The following is a 19584-nucleotide window of genomic DNA, read 5'->3' as shown; positions in this document are numbered from 1 at the left end:
ATGTTACAATTTGAACCGATTATCACTAATTTCAATAGGTTTCGTCATTGGGCCAAACAAATATTGTTTGGAAAATTTCATCTCAAAATGATAATAAATGCGACCTGCATTTTGTTCAGAAGAATACATAGACAGGCGGACGGACGCACTGACATGCATAAATCGACTCAGAAATGATTCTATGAATATATTCAAAAGTAACCATGTGTTCTTTTCCCTGTTACAAAGAAATGCACAAGGACATAATATCCTCAAAAGTAAAGAAATTGACTGACTGACTGACTGACTTAATGGTTCATCAACAACAAGACGAAAGAAACATTAAGAAATTTTAAATTTTTGGGTGAGGGTCACTCTTGGTCCGCAGATGTCAGATAATATTGGATTTATAGAAATTTAAACTAAAATGTTACAAAAAATACTAAAATGTTCTGAATATGGTACTCCTTGTATTTGACGAACCAGTAGAGCTAAAATTCGTAAATTTGGAATGAGGGTCACTAATGGAGCTTTTTTTGAAATTTGCTCTATAATTGTACGTAAAGTACTTAAATATACTATGTTTGGTACCACTTCGTATCATGTAAACGGTTAGAGTTAAAAATTTCAAATTTAGAATGGAAATCAAAGTTGAGGAGTAGGGTCGATATAAGGAGGTAGTTGTACGTACCCATGCATACGATAAGTACTAAACGGTACTTAATTTGGTACATTTCGAATTTTGAGGAACGGATGGAGTTGGGATCCTGAAATTTGAAATTAGAGAGTAGTGAAAATTGTTCTTATATGCATGAAAAAATGGTAAATTGGTAAAACTTCGATTTGTGTGAAACGATAGAGCTGGAATACTGAAATTTAGAAAAAAGATTACTACTGCATTGTAAGATTGGGGCATGTAGTTTTTAAAATTCGTACTTATGTACAATTTAATTATTGGGAGAACCGGTAAATTGGAATCCTTGGGTATGTAGGAAATTTTTGGTAATTCGTACTTTTGTGTACTAAATGGTACTAAATTTGGTACAATTTAATTTTTTTGGGGGAACTGGTAGAGTTGGATTTGGAAATAAAGTTTCTATTGCGTTGTATGATGTAGGTAGTTATGGAAATTTGTACTTATGTGTACTAAATTGTACTGAATTGTACTAAACTTGGTACAATTTGGATTTGTGGAACCAATAAAGCTGGTATCCTAAAATTTGGAAATAAAATTTTTGTTGGAGTATAGAATTCAGGTATGTTAGAAGTTTTGGAAATTCGTAGTTATGTGTACTAAATTTGGTACAATTTGGAATTTGGATGAACCTATAGGGCTGGAATACTGAAATTTTGAAATAAGAGTTTTATTAGGTTGTATGTTAAAGGTTGTTATGGAAATTTTTACTTAAGTGTATTTAATGGCACTTAATTTGGTAAAAATTTGAATTGTGGTGAACCGATGGAGTGGGTGGTATTCTGAAATTTGGGAATAACGAATTCCATAATCTTTATATTTTGGTACGTATTCGGGTGAAAAGGCTGGGTTTTTGGCAAGACTTATTTAAAGGGTACGGAATGTAACAAAATGTGTTAAAAATTTAATACTTTGTATTGGGCAAATGGAATGAGCTTCTGAAATTTGAAAGTAGAGGCATTCAAGGAGTGCAGGGTAGGTGTACCAAACGGTTTTGGGAAATTCGACCTTTCAAGGCTGAGGGAAATATTTAGATATATCAAGTTGTAAAGCGACGATGTCTTGTTTCATTATGTGGGATATAGGTGTTAAAAATGATGTTCTCTCGATATAATAATTCAAATTTTTAACTCGTTTTGGGGGAGGAAAAATGGTCCTACACATTATATCTTCACACCTTGTCTTGTGTTGATAGAAATATTGAGACGTGCAGAGTGTAAAAAGAATCGGATGCTCATTTCGCGTTTTACGAGCTTCATGGTTATTCAAAATGTTGACCCTTTTTGGGGAAGGTACCAGAAGGAGTGGTCCGCTTTATCCAATCTTCGTATCAAAATCTAGAGTTGTTAAAAACATTAGGATATTCGACATTCCAAGATAATTGGACTCTTAATTCACGTTTTATGCATTGGGATTACTCAAAGATTTTACCCTTTCTGATGGAGGTACTAGGAAGAGTGGGTCTATATAGTGACCTACCACAGACTCAAATCCAATGATCTTTTCTCCTTCTATGAGGTAATTTATTTTCATAGAAAATTTTGATCTTTTTCGGGGAGATACCAGCAGCAGTGGTCTAATGTTGCCCGTCTCTGAACTCGATCTAAGTTTGACAATAATATAACGATATAGCAAGTTTGGATCAAATCGGGTACTCACGTAGAGAGTTATTGTGTGCACCAGCCAGCCAGATGGACGAACATCTCTGGGTCGACTCCAAATATCCTAAAACGGATTTAATTCAAAGAGACCAAGGTCTAAAACCGTATTTTCGATTAGCAACATTTTGGTTCACTGTAAATTTTGTTTTCATTTCTTAAATAAATAAATAATAAATTTATATTTGTGAAACGTAAGCATAAAAGTGAGATTATGTATTTTTTTAAGCACACGTTTCTTCTAGACCCGAACCAATTCCCATGTCAATAAGTTATTAAAATGTAGAGAATATTGTCATCAATCAAATTAAGAGATCTCTGAAAATTTCCACATGAAAAGAAACAAATATTCGAACAAAACCTTTATCAAGGGTTATTTCTTTTAGCAGCCTTACTTTTGATGACTGACCCATTTGAAACCATGCAAGTGAAGCATGAAATTATTGCCATTTCACACCTTAAAAAACGCCAGCACGTTGCCAAGCAGACAAGACAAAAAATATGAGTGATAAAATTAAGACTTGTTGATGTTTTCCACAATCTCTTTTTTGTTAGATACACCCCACTCCCTCCCAAACACCTTTTCAAATTCAAAGAGTTTTTCATATTCAATTAAATTGTTCAATGAAAAAAGGTTAACCCCTTGCCATGGTTACTTTCAATATGTCAATGCAATAGATGTTGACATATTTACAAAATATTGAAACGTTTGGGATTCAGTAAATCATAATAAAGAAAAAAACAGGTATGAATTGGTTGCTGTAAACAATTGTATCGAAAAAAATTATAAATTGGATTAAAATCGTTGCAGACAGAAGGGACAACCTTGGAAAAATACAAAGATAACTCTGAAAAAATGTATGACATTTTTACATAATGATGACATAAAAAAATTTTATGCTGTATTTTTTATTCTGTATGTTTCATTATCGTACCACGCATTATGCATTCCCTCTAGCCAAGTATTATGGAGTTGAAAGGTGGAAATAACTCGAAAGCTGTCTCAGGTAGCAATATTTAAATACTCTTTATTATAGTATATATGTGATATTCCATTTGTGACTTATCGGAATAATCATTTTAGATCCAACCATGTATATAAAGGGTAAAATGAAAAATCTGCAGCCAAATTCAGACTGCTGTCGTTTCTAAGCCACTCGTCCGACAGCTGTTAAAATTATTCCAGTGACAGCTCATTATATTGTTTATAAGCGTACAAAAGCATTTTTAGTGAGAATTTTTCAGAAAAAAAGTTTTTCGTGATGGAATTCAAGCGTGATAGTGTGATATCTTTATATTTGGCTACAAAACCACAAGTGGCCATCGTTAGAGCACTCCAGCATTTAAATGTGAATAAATGCGTTGTTTGACTCCAAGAAAGCCGACGGAGAAAACAGCAACATCAGCAGAAATGGTTCGAAAAGAAAACCAAAAAATGGTATAGCAGAAATGGTTCGACTTGATCGTAACCCGCGTCGCAGTGAAAAATGGCTCGTTAGGTAAACATATCACAATATTCCATTCGTCAAATATTGAAAAATGAGCTCGGGGTAAAGCCATTGAAATTCCAAAAAGTGTAAGAACTTACACCGCAACAGAAGGAAAATAGACTCAGACTCCAAATAGCTAAAGAGTTGCTTCGCTTGGCCAAAAGTGGTGAACTGCCAAATTTGGTTTTCTCCGGTGAGAAAACATTCGTTATACAGCAGTTTGTAAACAAGCAAAATTATCGTGTTTACTTGCCAAAGAGGTCAGCTGAAAATGTGCACCTTCGGTTGGCCACCAGAACCCAAGCGCCGGCCATGGTGATGGTGCGGGCCGCCAAAACAGCCGATGGTCGATCTCCGCTCGTGTTAATCGACCGTGGCATCAGAATAAATGCCGAATATTTTCGCGAAAATATTCTGGAGGGTGTATTAAAGCCTTATACACGGACACCTCAAGCGCTTCGCCGGGAATGGGCCAAAATACCGCAGAGGAACATTCGGGCAGCGTGTGACGGTTTCATTGGTCGTTTGAAGGCCATAATTCGTGGCGAAGGTGACCAATTCAAACAAATCTAACCTTATTCTTAAATTTGATGCTATATCCGACATTTTTTGGTTCCATTCAATAAAATTAAAAAAAGAAAATGTACAAATCTTAGCATTTGCCTTTTTTGCAGTTTTTTATCTCACCCTGTATAAACTTCATTATAATATGGAGGTGTTATTCCAAAGACTATATATTCATCATCAGCGTAGCTATGCTATGAGAAGGTCGAAAAATGATGACATGGTCAGATTCTGAATATTTGGTATTTTTATGATTTAAGCCAATTTTTTATTACCAAAAGGACTGGTCCGATTTATTCATACCAGATTTTGTAATAGAAAAATAATTGGAGTTAGTTCACGTTTTATAAGAGAGACCATTATTCAAAATTTTTACCCTTTGTGGGGGAGGTAAACTTGAACTCTTTTTTTTAATTCTGACTCTTTTGTGGGGGAAGCACACGATGAAGTGCGCCGATATTGTTCATATTCGCACATAAAATAGTATTAATACAAATATTGGGATTTACAAAATTTGCTCAAGATTGGTGTTCTATACGGTAAATTATTTTCTGTGAATCTGAATGTTGACCCTTTGTGGGGGAGGTACCAGAAGGAGTGGACCGATGTTATTCATCTCCGAATTCCTCTCAATCTTCACACATTTCAATATTTCTACTAGCCAAAAGATCTGCTCGAAGGCGGGAGATATCGGTCCACTTCTTCTAGTACCACCCAACAAAGAGACAATATTTTTCTTCAAATTTCAAATATCCCAATATTAGAACTGACAAACTATATGGTATGAGGATGATAGATTTCGGGCTACCGGGTCGAGCTGGAATCCTGAAATTTGAAATTAACATTACTGTGTGTAGGATTGGAATACAGAGGAAGTTCCCGAAATTTGTACTCCTGTGTACGAACAATACTAAATAGTACCGAACATAGTACAAGTTGAATTTGGGTGAACCGAGTTAGAATCCTGCAATTTGAAAAAAATATTATTGATGCATTGTAGGATTGGGATGTATAGGAAGTTTTAGGAATTCGTACTCATGTATACTAAATGGTACTAAATCTTGTACAATTTAAATATTTTTGAGAACCGGTAGAGTTGGGATCCTGAAATTTGAAAGTAATATTTCTTCGGTATTGTAAGATGTGGGTGATTTTAAAAATTTGTACTTATGTGTACTAAATCGTACAAAATTTGGTACAAATAAATCTGGTATCCTGAAATTTGGAAGTATGATTACTGCCGGAATTTTATATTGCTATATAAAGGCATTTTTCGAAATTAATACTTATCTGCATGAAAAGTATTAAAAGGTACAGAGTTCGAATCCTGATATTTGAAAATAAGATGACTGTTGCATTGAACGATTGAGATATGTATGAAGTTTCTGAAATGTTTAATAAGGAGTACTAAATGTCATATGTTAATTGATGAATTACGAGTGACGCTGGCGTTGACGATTTTAAGGTAGTCGGGAACTTGTGGTCGTCGGCTGTTGACGGTTGGACAGGAATTACGATGTTTGTGCCTGGTCACGTCGGCGTTCGGAATGTTGTTGATTTAGAGTTAATCAGGAACTTAATCATGCCGACGAGAGGGGTTTCCGATGTATTTGGTTGGGATGTTGATGTTCGGAGGTGTATTGGGGACTTCTGGTATAAACGTTAGCAGTTCACTGTGATGATACTCGCAAGCCGCTGCCCAGTTCTTTTTAGACGGCTTGAGGTTCGTTCAAATTTGGCAGCTCACTGAATGTAGGTTCGGCTGCTGATGTCTAGACTTTTGTGGATGGATAGAGACTCGTTTGGTCCGGCAGCTCGTTGAGGGTAGGCTCGGCAACCGATGTCTAGGCCACTTTAGGTGGATCGGAACTCGTCCGGGTTAGGCAGCTCACTATGGCTAGGTAACTATTCAAGATAGCGCTACGGTTTATATTTACCTCTACTTCATTTCCAATGCTTGGCTATGATACGGCACAGCGAGCCGAAGCCCTTGCGGAACATCGTGTCAAAGCTCCTGTGGAACAACGAACTAAAGCTTCTGCCGATCTGTGAGCTACAACGGAACAGCGAACCGAAGCTCCTACAGAATAGCAAGTCAAAACTGCTGCGGAACAGCGAGCCGAATTTCCTGCGGAACAGCGACCTAATGCTCCTGCGGATCAGCGAGCCAAACCTCCAGTGGGCCGAAGCCCCTGCGATACTGTGAGCCGAAGCCCATGTGTAAATGCATTTCCGGCACAACTTAATTGAAAAAGGTATTCCCAGCTATCGCTTTTGTTACTCGGAGGACGGCAAATGATCCAGGGAATCACTAGCTACCCTTTGGCAAGACCTTTGCAGCAGCAAGCCTGTCTCATTGCAACTCAATCTTAACACGATATGACTTTACCAAGTTAATGAGAATTATTGCCTTATGCGAAAAATGGCATATCGCTGAATTGTCCATTTCGCAACCAAATAATTTTGGGGGTGGTTATTGGTTCATGCTGCTATCGTCGCATGTCCTTGTAGTCTTGCTATGGCCGTAGTTGTTACTTTTGATACATGGGGTGGTAAATCGTAATACGTGCGACATAATGTAAGCAAAATCACAGATTTACATTCTCGAATATCTTTCTTTATAATCTTCCGTTTACTGTCAGTTCAATGAGATCAACCGGCATATTTTTATTGTCTTTTATTCAAATTAAGGTTAATTCAATAAAATCAATCAATAAATCAAAGGTATTGTTTTATGTCAAATTCAATAATCAAGGCGGCAGATACGGAAGGGATAGACACATTCAAACGCATATTTTGTTTTAACACATTTGAGAAATCTCCTTTACACGCCTATAATGCTGAAATTGCCAGGAAGTCAGGAAGGATACAGCAAAGAAAAATCTGAAATGTAAGGCATGATGAAGTAGCGAAACACCAACACAAATAAATATTTACAAAGAGAGATACACACACATATAGTCGTGTTGTAATCATACAGAATTTATGACATGTGACAACCCAGTTATTTATTTACACACACGCACACATACTCATGAATATATTTACTTTTATACATATTAATAACATGGAGACACACACACATACAGGGATTTTTGTTCTGAGGACATTTGTAATTTCATAAAAATAAAAAAGGAACAAATAAGAATGATGCCATTCCTACCACGACCATTACTTCCGCTCGCACACACACACATGCACTCACACCATCACTTCATCCATGCGACAGACAATTTGGAATGAAGACCACATCCATGGCCAGCACACTGGGTCACTCACTTCTGTCACAGCAGCAACTTGTAACGGGAAATAAAATCGTTGGAGGATAACACATGAACCATGTGGGGGCCATGGCATATCAACAGCAGGAAGACAGCTTTTTTGGCACAGGACTTCAACACCAAAAGTCAGCAAAAATCAAACTTCCCAAAAAATGAAAACAAAAAAAAAAAAAACTCCTAGGACACTACGCCTCACAGATGGAGGTGGAAGGAGAAAAATAAAGAGAGCTCCTTTTCACTGGAAATCAAGCGCCGTTTAACAATGTCATAAGCTTCAATTTACGACCAGATTAACAGAATTTATGTCATCTCTTTCGTTAACAACATTTAATGTTTAACAAAATGCTTAACCAAACAAACAGACACACATCCGCATCCGCATCCACCCACACACATTGGGTCACCCGCACATTTCAACTGATTTCTCTAATAAGCCGCTCTTTTGGCCTCCGACCAATCGTATGTACATATATTATTTACACTCATACAAATATAAGTGTTTACACATATCATCCCATTCATACGTTGATTACTTTGTAAACTCAAACATTCTTACAATTGACACACATAATGCAGGGTTGCCAGGTTGTGAGTTTTTTACATGAATTTCATTATTGTCTGGACATTTGAAAAATATTTCACAACATTATCTTTAGACACGTAAGGAAAGCCAAGAGTCGCCTATAGCGATTAAACGTGAGTATGGAGGATATGATATGGCTTTCAGAATGCTTAAATACAAAATCAAATGATACATGGTAGAGATATCCAATTCGGAACCGACCTCTACAAAACTTGGCGAAGGTATTTTTAGAATAATACCTAATATATTGTACCGAAAATCCTTATGGAGTGTACAACACGGACGCCAAAAATACCTCAATATCTCAACTCAAGATATCAACGGGGACATCTATATCAAATTTCAGGATTTCAGTTTTATTCCTTAAGCCAATATCAAATTTAGTATTATCTAGTTCTTTTCGTACAATCATAGTACACATTTTCAAAACCACCTCCATATCTCAATTCCAGATACCAACAGAGGTCTCAATATCAAACTTGAGCTTCCCAGCGCTATTTGTTCACCGAATACCCAATTTAGTACCACTTTGTACTTTTCCAATAATAATAGTACACATTTTCAAAACCATATGGACATGTCAATTCCAGATTCCATCTCTCTTTAATTTAGAACTAATTAATACCTTTTTTATATTTTTAGTATTCATTGCCAAAACCGTTCACTATCTCAATCACAGTTTCAGTCCTATCCCTTCACCCAATACTAAACTAAGTATCATTTAGTACTCCTCGTACAAATAAAGGTAGCATTTCCGAACCACAGACAAATCCCAAACACGGATACCATCAATAATCTAAATATAAATTTTCAGTATTTTATTTATATCCCTTCACCTAACACCAAATATGGTACCATTCAGTACCTTTCTCACAATTTTAGTACACATTTCCATAATCAGGTCCTTCTTCTAACTACAGAACCCAACTGTGATCTCCATATCAAATGTTAGAATTTCAGGTCTATTCCTTAACCCAATACCCAATTTAGTAATTTTTGAATAATTATATTACATACTTCCACCATCTCCTCATATCTCAATCAGAGATCCCAAGATCTAATTTCGTGATTCCAGATCTATCCTTTAGCTTAATAACCAATTTAATATTTATTCGAACTTTTCATATAATTATAGTAAACATGTCCATAATCGCCTCTAACAGTCTCAATCCCAGATACCAATATCAAATTTGAGGATTTCAGCACTATCTGTTCTGCAAATACCAAATTTAGTTCCATTTAATATATTTCGTACAATTATAGTACACATTTACAAACCAGACCACATCTCAAATATAGAAACCATCAATAATCTGAATATCAAATTTCAGAATATTACCTCTATTCCTTTATCCAATACCAAATAAAGTGGCATTTAGTACATTTCGTACAATTACAGTACACATTTCCAAAACCATTTTCATATCTCAATTCCACATACCAACAGACAACACAATATCAAAATTCCAGCTTCATCATTCACTCTATACCAAATTTAGTACCATTTAGTACTTTTCGTACAAATATAGGACGCATTTCCAAATCTTGAGATTTGGTGGTGATTTGGAAATGCGTCTTATATTTCTACGAAAAGATTCCATTTTTTATCAAATTTTAAATACCAAAAATCATTCATAACCAAAAATAGTACTATTCAGTTTTTTTTTTCGTACAATTATAATACTCATTTCAAAAATCACCTTCATATGTTCAAGCTAGAGCTCAATTTAAACTTTCGGGACCTTAGCTCTATCACTTCACCCAATACCCAACTTAGTACAACTTACTATTTATCGAACTATTATATTACACATTCCCAAAACCACCTCAACTTCCTCAATATAAAAATGTCGGGATTCAAACCCTATCCCTATATAGTACATAGTACTTTTCGTACAATTATAGTCGACATTTTCGAAATCACCACCATATGCCCAGGATACTTATGGACAGCAACCTTAATACCAAAATTCAGATTTCAAGCACTATCTGTTCATCCAATATCGATTTGTACCACATATAGTACTATTTAGTACTTTTCGTGCACTTGAAGTACACATTTCCAAAACCATCTACCATAGGAAATCTACCACAAAGAACGACCCTAACACAAAATTTCAAAGTTTCAATTTCATCCAATCATCCTAAACCAAATTGTACCAAATTTAGTACCATATACATATAGTACGAATTTTCAAAGCTAAACCCAATCAATATATCCCAATCCTACACTCCGACAGTAATCTTATTTCCAATTTTCAGGATACCAGTTTTATTGGTTAACCCAAATCCAAATTGTACCAAATTTAGTATACTTTAAAACAGATTTTCATAACTACCTTCATCATAAAATCCAATAGAAATCTTAGTTTCAAATTTCAGAACTACAGCTATATTGATTCACCTAAATCCCAATTGTACCCAAATGTAGTATATTTTAGTACATATAAGTGTAAATTTCCGAAACTACCTACATATCGCAATACCAATTTTCAGGACACCAGCTCTACTGGTTCACCTGAATAAAAATTGAGCAAACTTAGTACCATTTGGTACACTTAAATAAAAATTCTCATAACTACCTACATCATACAGTCCAATAAAAATCTTATTTTCAAATTTCATTATTTAAACTCTGCCGGTTCATCCATAAATCAGATTGTACCAAATATAGTACCATTTAGTACAGATTTTAAAAAACTATCTACATACCTCAGTCCTACAATGCTATATAAATCCTATTTCAAAATTTCCGAATTCCAACTCTACTGGTTCATCCAAAATTCAGATTGCACCAAATATAGTACAATTTAGTACACATAAGTACGAATGTCGAAACTACCTACATATCTCTGTCCTACAATGCAATAGTGATCCTATTTCCAAATTTCCGGATTCCAACTCTATTGGTTCTCCCAAAATTAAAATTGTACCAAATTTAGTAACATTTAGCACACATAAGTACGAATTTCAAAAAAGTACCTACATACCCCAGTCCCAAAATGCAATAGGATTTTTAAATTTCAGCATTTCAGCTTAATCGGTTCGTTCAAATCTAAATTGTACCAAATTTAGTACTTATCGTACACCTAATTACAAATTTCGAAGACTTCCTCCATATCCCAATCCCACACTCCTCTAATAATTTTAATTTCAAATGTCAGGATTCCAACTCCATCCGTTCTTCAATTTTCTAATTGTACTAAATTTAGTACCGTTTAGTATTTTTCGTATACAGTACACACACACTTCTAAAACTACCTTCTTACTTCGACTTTACTACTCAACCTTGATTCACATTCCAAATATGCAAATTTCAAGTTCACATGGTACGAAATAGTACTTTTCGTACACTTATAGTGCGAATTTCTAAAAATCCTCACTCCAAATTTAAGAGTAAGGTCTGAAAGAGTCAGATAAGGCTGTTTTTTTGGAAATCCGTACTAGAACGGATCAGATACTTTGTATCTGAAAAATCAGTAGATTTAGCTTCAAATACAAAGAGTACCATATGCAGTACCTTTTAAAACTTTTCGTTCTGTTCTAGTATGAATTTCCAAAAATCCAGCCTTATCTGGCCCTTTCGAACCAAGAGTGACCCTCATACAAAATTTCAAGATTTTAGCTTGAGCCGTTTTATGTGGGCGTTTTCGAATCGTTAAATCACTCAGTCGATTTGTCAGTCAGTCATTAACTTTACTCTTTATATACAGAGTGAAATTAATATATAGAGTTTGGCCGCAGACCTTGGACTTTCCAACAGGACTCAGCACCATCGCACTGAGCAAGTGCCATCCAAGAATTGTTACAAAATCAGGTTCCTCGCTTCATTTCCAGCGAACAATGATCACCAAAATCTTCGGATACCAATCCGTTCGACTATTGTGTCTGGAGTATTTTGGAAAGCAAGATTGGCACTAAAAAATTCCAAAGTGTCGATCACCTCAAGCAAGCGCTTCGCAGGGAATGGGCCAAAATACCGCAGAGAAACCTTCGGACGCGTGTGATGATTTCATTGGCCGGTTGAAGGTCATAATTTGTGCCAAAGGTGGCCAATTCGAACAAATCTAAACTTTTCTAAAATTTGATGCTATTTCCGACATTATGGCGTTTGACTTTGTTGCAGATTTTTATCTCACCCGTAGATTAAATTAAATAGTTCCAAATTCGGTAGCATACCCAAAATTTTATATTTAGGTCAACTACCGGAAACAAGACAAATTTTCGCAGCCAAGTCAGAGGGACCAGTAAGTGGGCTTGATGAACTCCGTCGTTCCACCACTACTGATTCTGATTCCAGAGTCAGTGAATTGACAGTGGAGGTCAGCTAATTGGTATGGAAGCATAAGAGGGAAAACTTGACTGGACTAAAGCCAGCTATAGGTAAGAGATAAATCGCTCTCGAACCCTGATAGGTACTTAAGGTGAGAACGATTTTAAGGGTAAAACGATTTTTTGACTGGCTTCAGTCATCGGCTGGTTTCTTCGGAAAAGAACAAAAGAGCCTAGGGCCACAATCGAACTAAGTCAATCTAAAAATCTTTTGTTTCTCGACGAAGAAGCCAGCCGATGACTTAAGCCAGTCAAAAAAGAGCTTTATGTATTCTCATCTTTTGTCATGTTAAACGACGTACTGAGCGTGCGCTGGATTATTTTAGTTTTTATTCTCGTGGATCAACTTTTGAATTTCTATTATTTTTAATTTTATGCAAAACAAATTTGGAAATTTTCAAAAAATAAAATCCTAAAAAAAATTCTGTTAAAATTTTAAAAATACCGAATATGGCCGTTATATTGAGGTCTATACGACGTGGACCTACATAGGCATTCTTAGTCATAAGCCATTGCCATATTTAAATTCGAAATAAACGGTGAAGCTAAAATCATCAATATATGGTATATGGGGAAGTACCGTTATATCGGAGCTGCGCGAAGACCTGGACCAGCATAGACAATAATTTGTCACAGGCTGTAGTATCAAATACAAACTTCAAATACGACAACACAAACAATTTCGGTGGGTATAGTACCTAAAATCGTCAAAATACCGAATATAGGGAGGTACTGATGTATGAGGCTTATACGAAGACCTGAACCTGTATAGACAATTTTCTGTCATAGGCTGTAGTATCCATTACGAACTTCAAATACCAAACTTGAAACAATTCCGGTGAATAATGATGCTAAAATCATCAAAATACCGAATATTGGGAGGTACCTTTATATGGGGGCTATATGAAAACGTGAACCTACATGGCCCATTTACGAACTTAACCTGCCTACTGGAAAAATAAACATGTGTGCACAATTCTAGCCTTCTATCTCAATTCATTCGAAAGATAGCGTGATTACAACAGACAGACAGACAGACGGACAGACAGACAGACAGACGGACAGGCAGACAGACGGACATGGCTAAGTCGACTTAGAATTTTACGCTGATCAAGAATATATATACTTTGTTGGGTCTGCCATAAGTATTTCGAGGAGTTACAAACGGAATGACAAGGTTAATATACCCTCCATAGTAAGGTGGAGGGTATAAAAATATGGAAGTATTTTAAAATAACTATTATGGGTCTCTTTTGGGCTTTTTTCGCTTATAATTAAGTATGGCAACATAATTTGCTTCCCCCATATGGAAAATCACGTAGGCTTCCTCAAAACGTACACGTATCCAAACGTACGCTTGCACACACACACCCACCCACCCACACATTATTATTCTAAAAGCCACACGCTTTCGCTATTCCGTCGTCTATGCGGTTGTATTAAATCCGGCAAAATATTTGCCCGTTGGTGATAGGGAATCTCAATAGCGCGGTATAATAAGCTCAATTTATTTGGCAAACTTGTTAAGCTTCTTATGAGTGATAGACGCTCACGAGATGGAAGCCTAAATTGTGATGAAAAGTGACCGAAAATCAATGATAGAGCCTTGTTATGTTGGTTGGAATTTGCGCGGGGGGAGGGGGTTGGGTAAATATTCTCATAGAGAATTATAAACGATTGTTGTTGGGGGTGCAGTGTGGTGGGGGTGGTGAGGGTTTTGTGTGTCGTCTATAAGAGGATTTCAATTGAATTTAACAGTTTAAAGCTAGCGTTAGAGTTGTTTGTGAAAGATGAATATAAATGGTATTTAAAGATAAGTAAAACAACTACAAGAGAGAAGAACATAATCTATATATTTTCTCTGTAATTGGTGGGAATCTGAAAAAGTTTTTTTTTAACAAAAATGCGATGGATATGTTTTTTTTATTAAAAATATTTCTTTAAAAAATTGTGAATTCTTGACTAAAAACTCAGGGAAACAAATTTCGAGGAGCTCAATTTTGATTCTATGAAAATATGAAATGAAAAATTTTATACAGAAAATAAATGCCAAATTTGCATTTCAAACAAAAATCCAGGCCCAGATATAAAAACGCACCGGTACCATGAAACTTTGATGGTCACAATGGGTTGAGATCCTCAAAAGTGGAGATTAATTCAGGGAAGCTTTATATCGCTTTGAAATTTTGCTCAGACATTTATATTACCCCTAGTGTGCTTGGTATTAAAAATGAGATATATCGGTCCACGTTTCGATATGGCTCCCATATAGCGTTACTTCCTCATTTTCGGCATTTCGAATATTTTGACCACAATTTTAAGCCAAATCACGTGTTACTTGACATTTAGAGTTCTGAGTAGATATAACCCCTTCATGCTGAACATTTTCAAGATTGTTCCAGTATTTGGTATAGGCCCCATATTAATGTACCACATCGTTTCCACTTCTGAGCTGGCAGAATCTTCCGATGCTAAATTTTGTGAAGATAAATCCACTCTTATGTATTGACCATACATAAAGGCACTTTCAAATTTCAGATACTTTTCGGATATGGTGAGAAAATGGACATATTGAGAACTAATCATACCCTACACCACATAGTGGCAAGGGTATTATGTCTTTGTGCATATATTTTTTTATCATGGAGAAGGAAGCGAGATAGACCCATAGTTACTTTTGAGGATCTTCATAGAATCACCTTCTGAGTCGATTTATGCATGTCAGTCCGTCCGTCCATGTATTTTTGTGAACAAAATGCAGGTTGCATTTTTTATCCGATTGAGGAGAAATTTGAGGACGAACTTTATTGAAATTGGTGGGAGTCCGTTCACATATAGCTCCCATATAGAGGGTGAGATAAAAAAAATCCAACAAAGTCAAACGTCATAATTTGCACTTTTTTTCTAATTTTATTGAATGAAATCAAAAAATGTCGGAAATAGCATCAAATTTAAGAAAAAGTTTAGATTTGTTCGTATTGGTCACCTTTGGTACGAATTATGGTCTTCAAACGGCCAATAAAACCGTCACACGCTACCCGAATGTTGCTCTGCGGTATTTTGGCCCATTCCCGGCGAAGCGCTTGCTTGAGTTGATCGACACTTTGGTATTTTTGAGTGCCAACTTTCCTTTCCAAAGTACTCAAGACACAATAGCCAACGGATTGGTATCCGGAGATTTTGGTGACCATTGTGTGCTGGAAATTAAGCGAGGAACCTCATTTTGTAACTATTCTTGGGTGATGCGTGCTGAGTGCGATATTGCTGAGTCCTGTTGGAATGTCCAAGGTCTGCGGCCAAAATGTCTGCTTGCCCAAGCCTTTAATACACCCTCCAGAATATTTTCGCCATAATATTCGGCATTTATTCAAATGCCACGGTCAATTAATACGAGCGGAGAGCGACCATCGGCTGTTATGGAGTCCCACACCATCACCATGGCCGGCGCTTGAGTTCAGGTGAAAATGTGCACCCTTGGCCAACCGAAGGTGCACATTTTCAGCTGACCTCTTTGGCAAGTAAACACGATCATTTTGTTTGTTTACAAACTGCTGGACAACGAATGTTTTCTCATCGGAGAAAACCAAATTCGGCAGTTCACCACTTTCAGCCAAGCGAAGCAACTCTTTAGCTCTTTTGAGTCTATTTTCTGTTCTTTCTGTTGCGGGTAAGTTCTAGCACTTTTTGGAATTTCAATAGCTTTACCCCGAGCTCATTTTCCAATATTTGCCGAATGGAATATTGCGATATGTTCAGCTCACGGGTCATTTTTCGGCCACTGCGACGCGGGTTTCGATCAAGTCGATTCTTTACTTTTCGAACCATTTCTACTGATGTTGCTGTTTTCTTCCGTCCAGTATCAAGGTAACGAGCGATGGTACGAGACACAAAAGATTTATTCACATTTGTATGCTGGAGTGGTCTAAGGATAGCCACTTGTGGTTTTCCAGCCAAATATAAAGAAATCACACTATCACGCTTGAATTCCATCACGAATAACATTTTTTCTGGAAAATTCTCAGCAAAATTCTTTTTTACGCTTGTAAACAATATAATGAGCTGTCACTGGTATAATTTTAACAGCTGTCGGACGAGTGGCATAGAAATGACAGCAATCTGAATTTGGTTGCAGTTTTTTCATCTCACCCTGTATAGAGTTGCAATTCCGAAATTTGTTATTGAAGTATTGCCCTTGGTATCCGGTGTTGTGTTATGGAAGTGGCTTTGGAAATTTAGCAACGGGGGAAATTACAGAGCTGTAATCCTGAAATTTGATTCTAAGGCAGCCCTGCTCAAAACCGTGTTTAAGAACATGAGCCGAAAAAGAGATAATTTAAGAGAAAATTAAATTTCTGTTTTTCTTTATATTTTACGATTCCATTTAATTGTTTTTAAATATAAAAGTTTGCCAAAATAACTGATAAAGCAAATGGATAAAAAATATTTGTATAAATAATGACTTAACACTGTTTTGTTCTTGATTTAAATAATCAAAGAGAAATTTGACTGGAAAGAGATATTTTTCTTGAGCAGCGCTGTTCTAAGGTCACTGTTGGTATCTGTGGTTGAGTACGGAGATCCCTTTCAAAATGCGTACTTTAATTGTTCGAAAAGTTCTAAATTTGGTATTGGGTGAAGAAATAGGGTTGGAGTTCTCAAATTTGATATTTAGGTCTCTGCCGGTATCTGGGATTGAGATATGTGGGTGGTTGAGGAAACATGTACTTAGACTTCAAAATGAAGACATTTTGATGTAAAATAAAATTTTTATATGACCATGAAAGTCTGAACATTTGGTACTACAGAATTGCCCATATTCGACGGACCCATCTGGCAACACCATAACTTTTGACAGAGATGTCACATCGATTAATGACATACCGCGTTTGAAGCGTCAGTCCAAGCAGATACCATGAACAAATATACGCCACACGAGCCCTCTGAAATAGTTGAAATTTACAAGAAGTCAATTGTGAAATCTCAACGTGCTTTTAAAACATTAAAAAATGTGAGAAGTGCGCCTTCTAAGAACACCATTAAGCGTTTATACGAAAAATTTTCGACTGGTAAGGCTCTTTCTAATCCGAAGAGACCATATAAAAGTCGACTAAGGTGATCGGCCGAGAATATCGCTGCCGTACGAGCCAGTGTTGAGAGGTCCCCAAGAACATCCCGAAAACGCCGTTCTCAGCAGTTGGGCATGGCTCGGTCCACTTTACAACGGATTATTCGCATTGATTTGCATTTGTTCCCGTAAAAAATTCAATTGACGCAAAGAATGTTGCCTGCGGACAAGCCTCGTCAATTGGAATGGGCCCAAAGGTCCGTCGAATATGGACAACCCTGTCTATTTGAAGTTGGGATTAGAAAATTTTGTCAAAAAGAAATAAGAAATAGGATAAAAAACAAGAAAATCCTATTTATAACAAGAACTAGGTTAAAGTACATTCATCCCAAAATCAGTTATTCATCTTAACCATTTTTAAATAAAACAAAAAAAGGCACGAGTTTCTTGTTGATTCTGAAAGATTGTATTCCAAACTGAAATACAAAATTAAAATTTTAAGACATTCTAGATATTATTATTTTTTTAACTCCATACAATTTTCGGATATGGCAAAAATGTGGTTTTTTAAAAACATTTTCATTCACATATTTTCGCATTTTGTCATTTGATCAATGGGTTGGCAAAACAATTGAAACTTCATCTCCAAAACAATTTGCCACTACTGATTTTTTTTTTTTTTTTTTTGGATTTTTTTTTTGACCAAGCTCTCCCCAAAAATTAAATACTTCCCTAATCTGTGTAGGGTATTATCTCTACTAAGCCCGTTACAAATATTGTCATTTTGTTGTTATTAATAAAAATAAAAGTCATGTCTTTCATTTATCCAGGAATGAACGGAGGAAAAATCTTTTCATTATCTCCTCACCATCAACAGCCAGAAAAAAAATTATCTCACATACATTTCCCGCACCAGCTAGACCATTACAAAACAAAGACATCATTCATTAAAACAACCCACGACTACGTGTAATGACAAACGAAGAGATAGACAGACAAACATTCCAACAGACGGTCGCATAAAACAAAAACGGAAAAAAAACTGATGATACACAACTCCATAAATTACTGAAATCAATAAAATTTTATTAACTTTTAACGACAAAGGCGCTTTTATGTAACGGACAGTTACATCGCATCCGACACCATGTTACAAGTTATTTGTTGCCAAATTATAGCTGAAGTAAAATAAATTAAGCTGCCCTCCTCTATTTCGAACAAATGGTCCTTGGCAGAATAGAAAAGTTTTTCTGTTTTGTTGATTGACACACTAAATACCAATAAATATATCATGGGTCGAGTGGGAATTTTTGTCTCCCTTTGTGCACGGATATTTGCAGGCATTCGGCGAAAAGGTGATAAAAATGACAGCTTCTGTTTACGGCAATTTTCTCCCAAAAAAAGAATTAATTGAAAAATTGTATCAAGTGGTGTGTGGGTGGGGAGTTGATTATTGACAGTTTAATACTGTGTCATTGACGTTAGGAAATTTTGCGCAGGGTAATATTTGGAACTGATTACTCCAATAAGTCCAGCCTATGAACATTAATATTGCTTAAATAAAAATAGGCACAGTTTTAGCAATCTATTTAAAATAATGAAGTGTTGGCATCGCGGTAAAGCGACCAAAACCAGCCTATTAACAAATAGGGGAGAACGATGGTAATGTTTACCAGGGGGTAAGGCAGGGAATACCTAGGTTTCGAAAAGAGCCACCAATCCTCATCAGTTCCCTTGTTTTTTGTCTGGGATATTCTCCCCAGAAGTTATTTTAAAAAATAACATTTTTTACCCAAGTGACGAGATCGTAAGCTCAATAGAAGAGGAACCAAAGAATTAAATAAAACTAAAATTCTTTTGGAAAGTCTTCTAAATCTTACAACCGCACTTATAACATTTACATCTTTCTCCACTTGTTATGCTTTCGTTCAACCTGAA

This window comes from Musca domestica, unplaced genomic scaffold (assembly GCF_030504385.1).
Source record: "Musca domestica strain aabys unplaced genomic scaffold, Musca_domestica.polishedcontigs.V.1.1 55, whole genome shotgun sequence".
NCBI lineage: Eukaryota > Metazoa > Arthropoda > Insecta > Diptera > Muscidae > Musca > Musca domestica.
The sequence above is the reverse complement of the archived record's forward strand: the minus strand, read 5'-3'. Positions refer to the sequence as shown.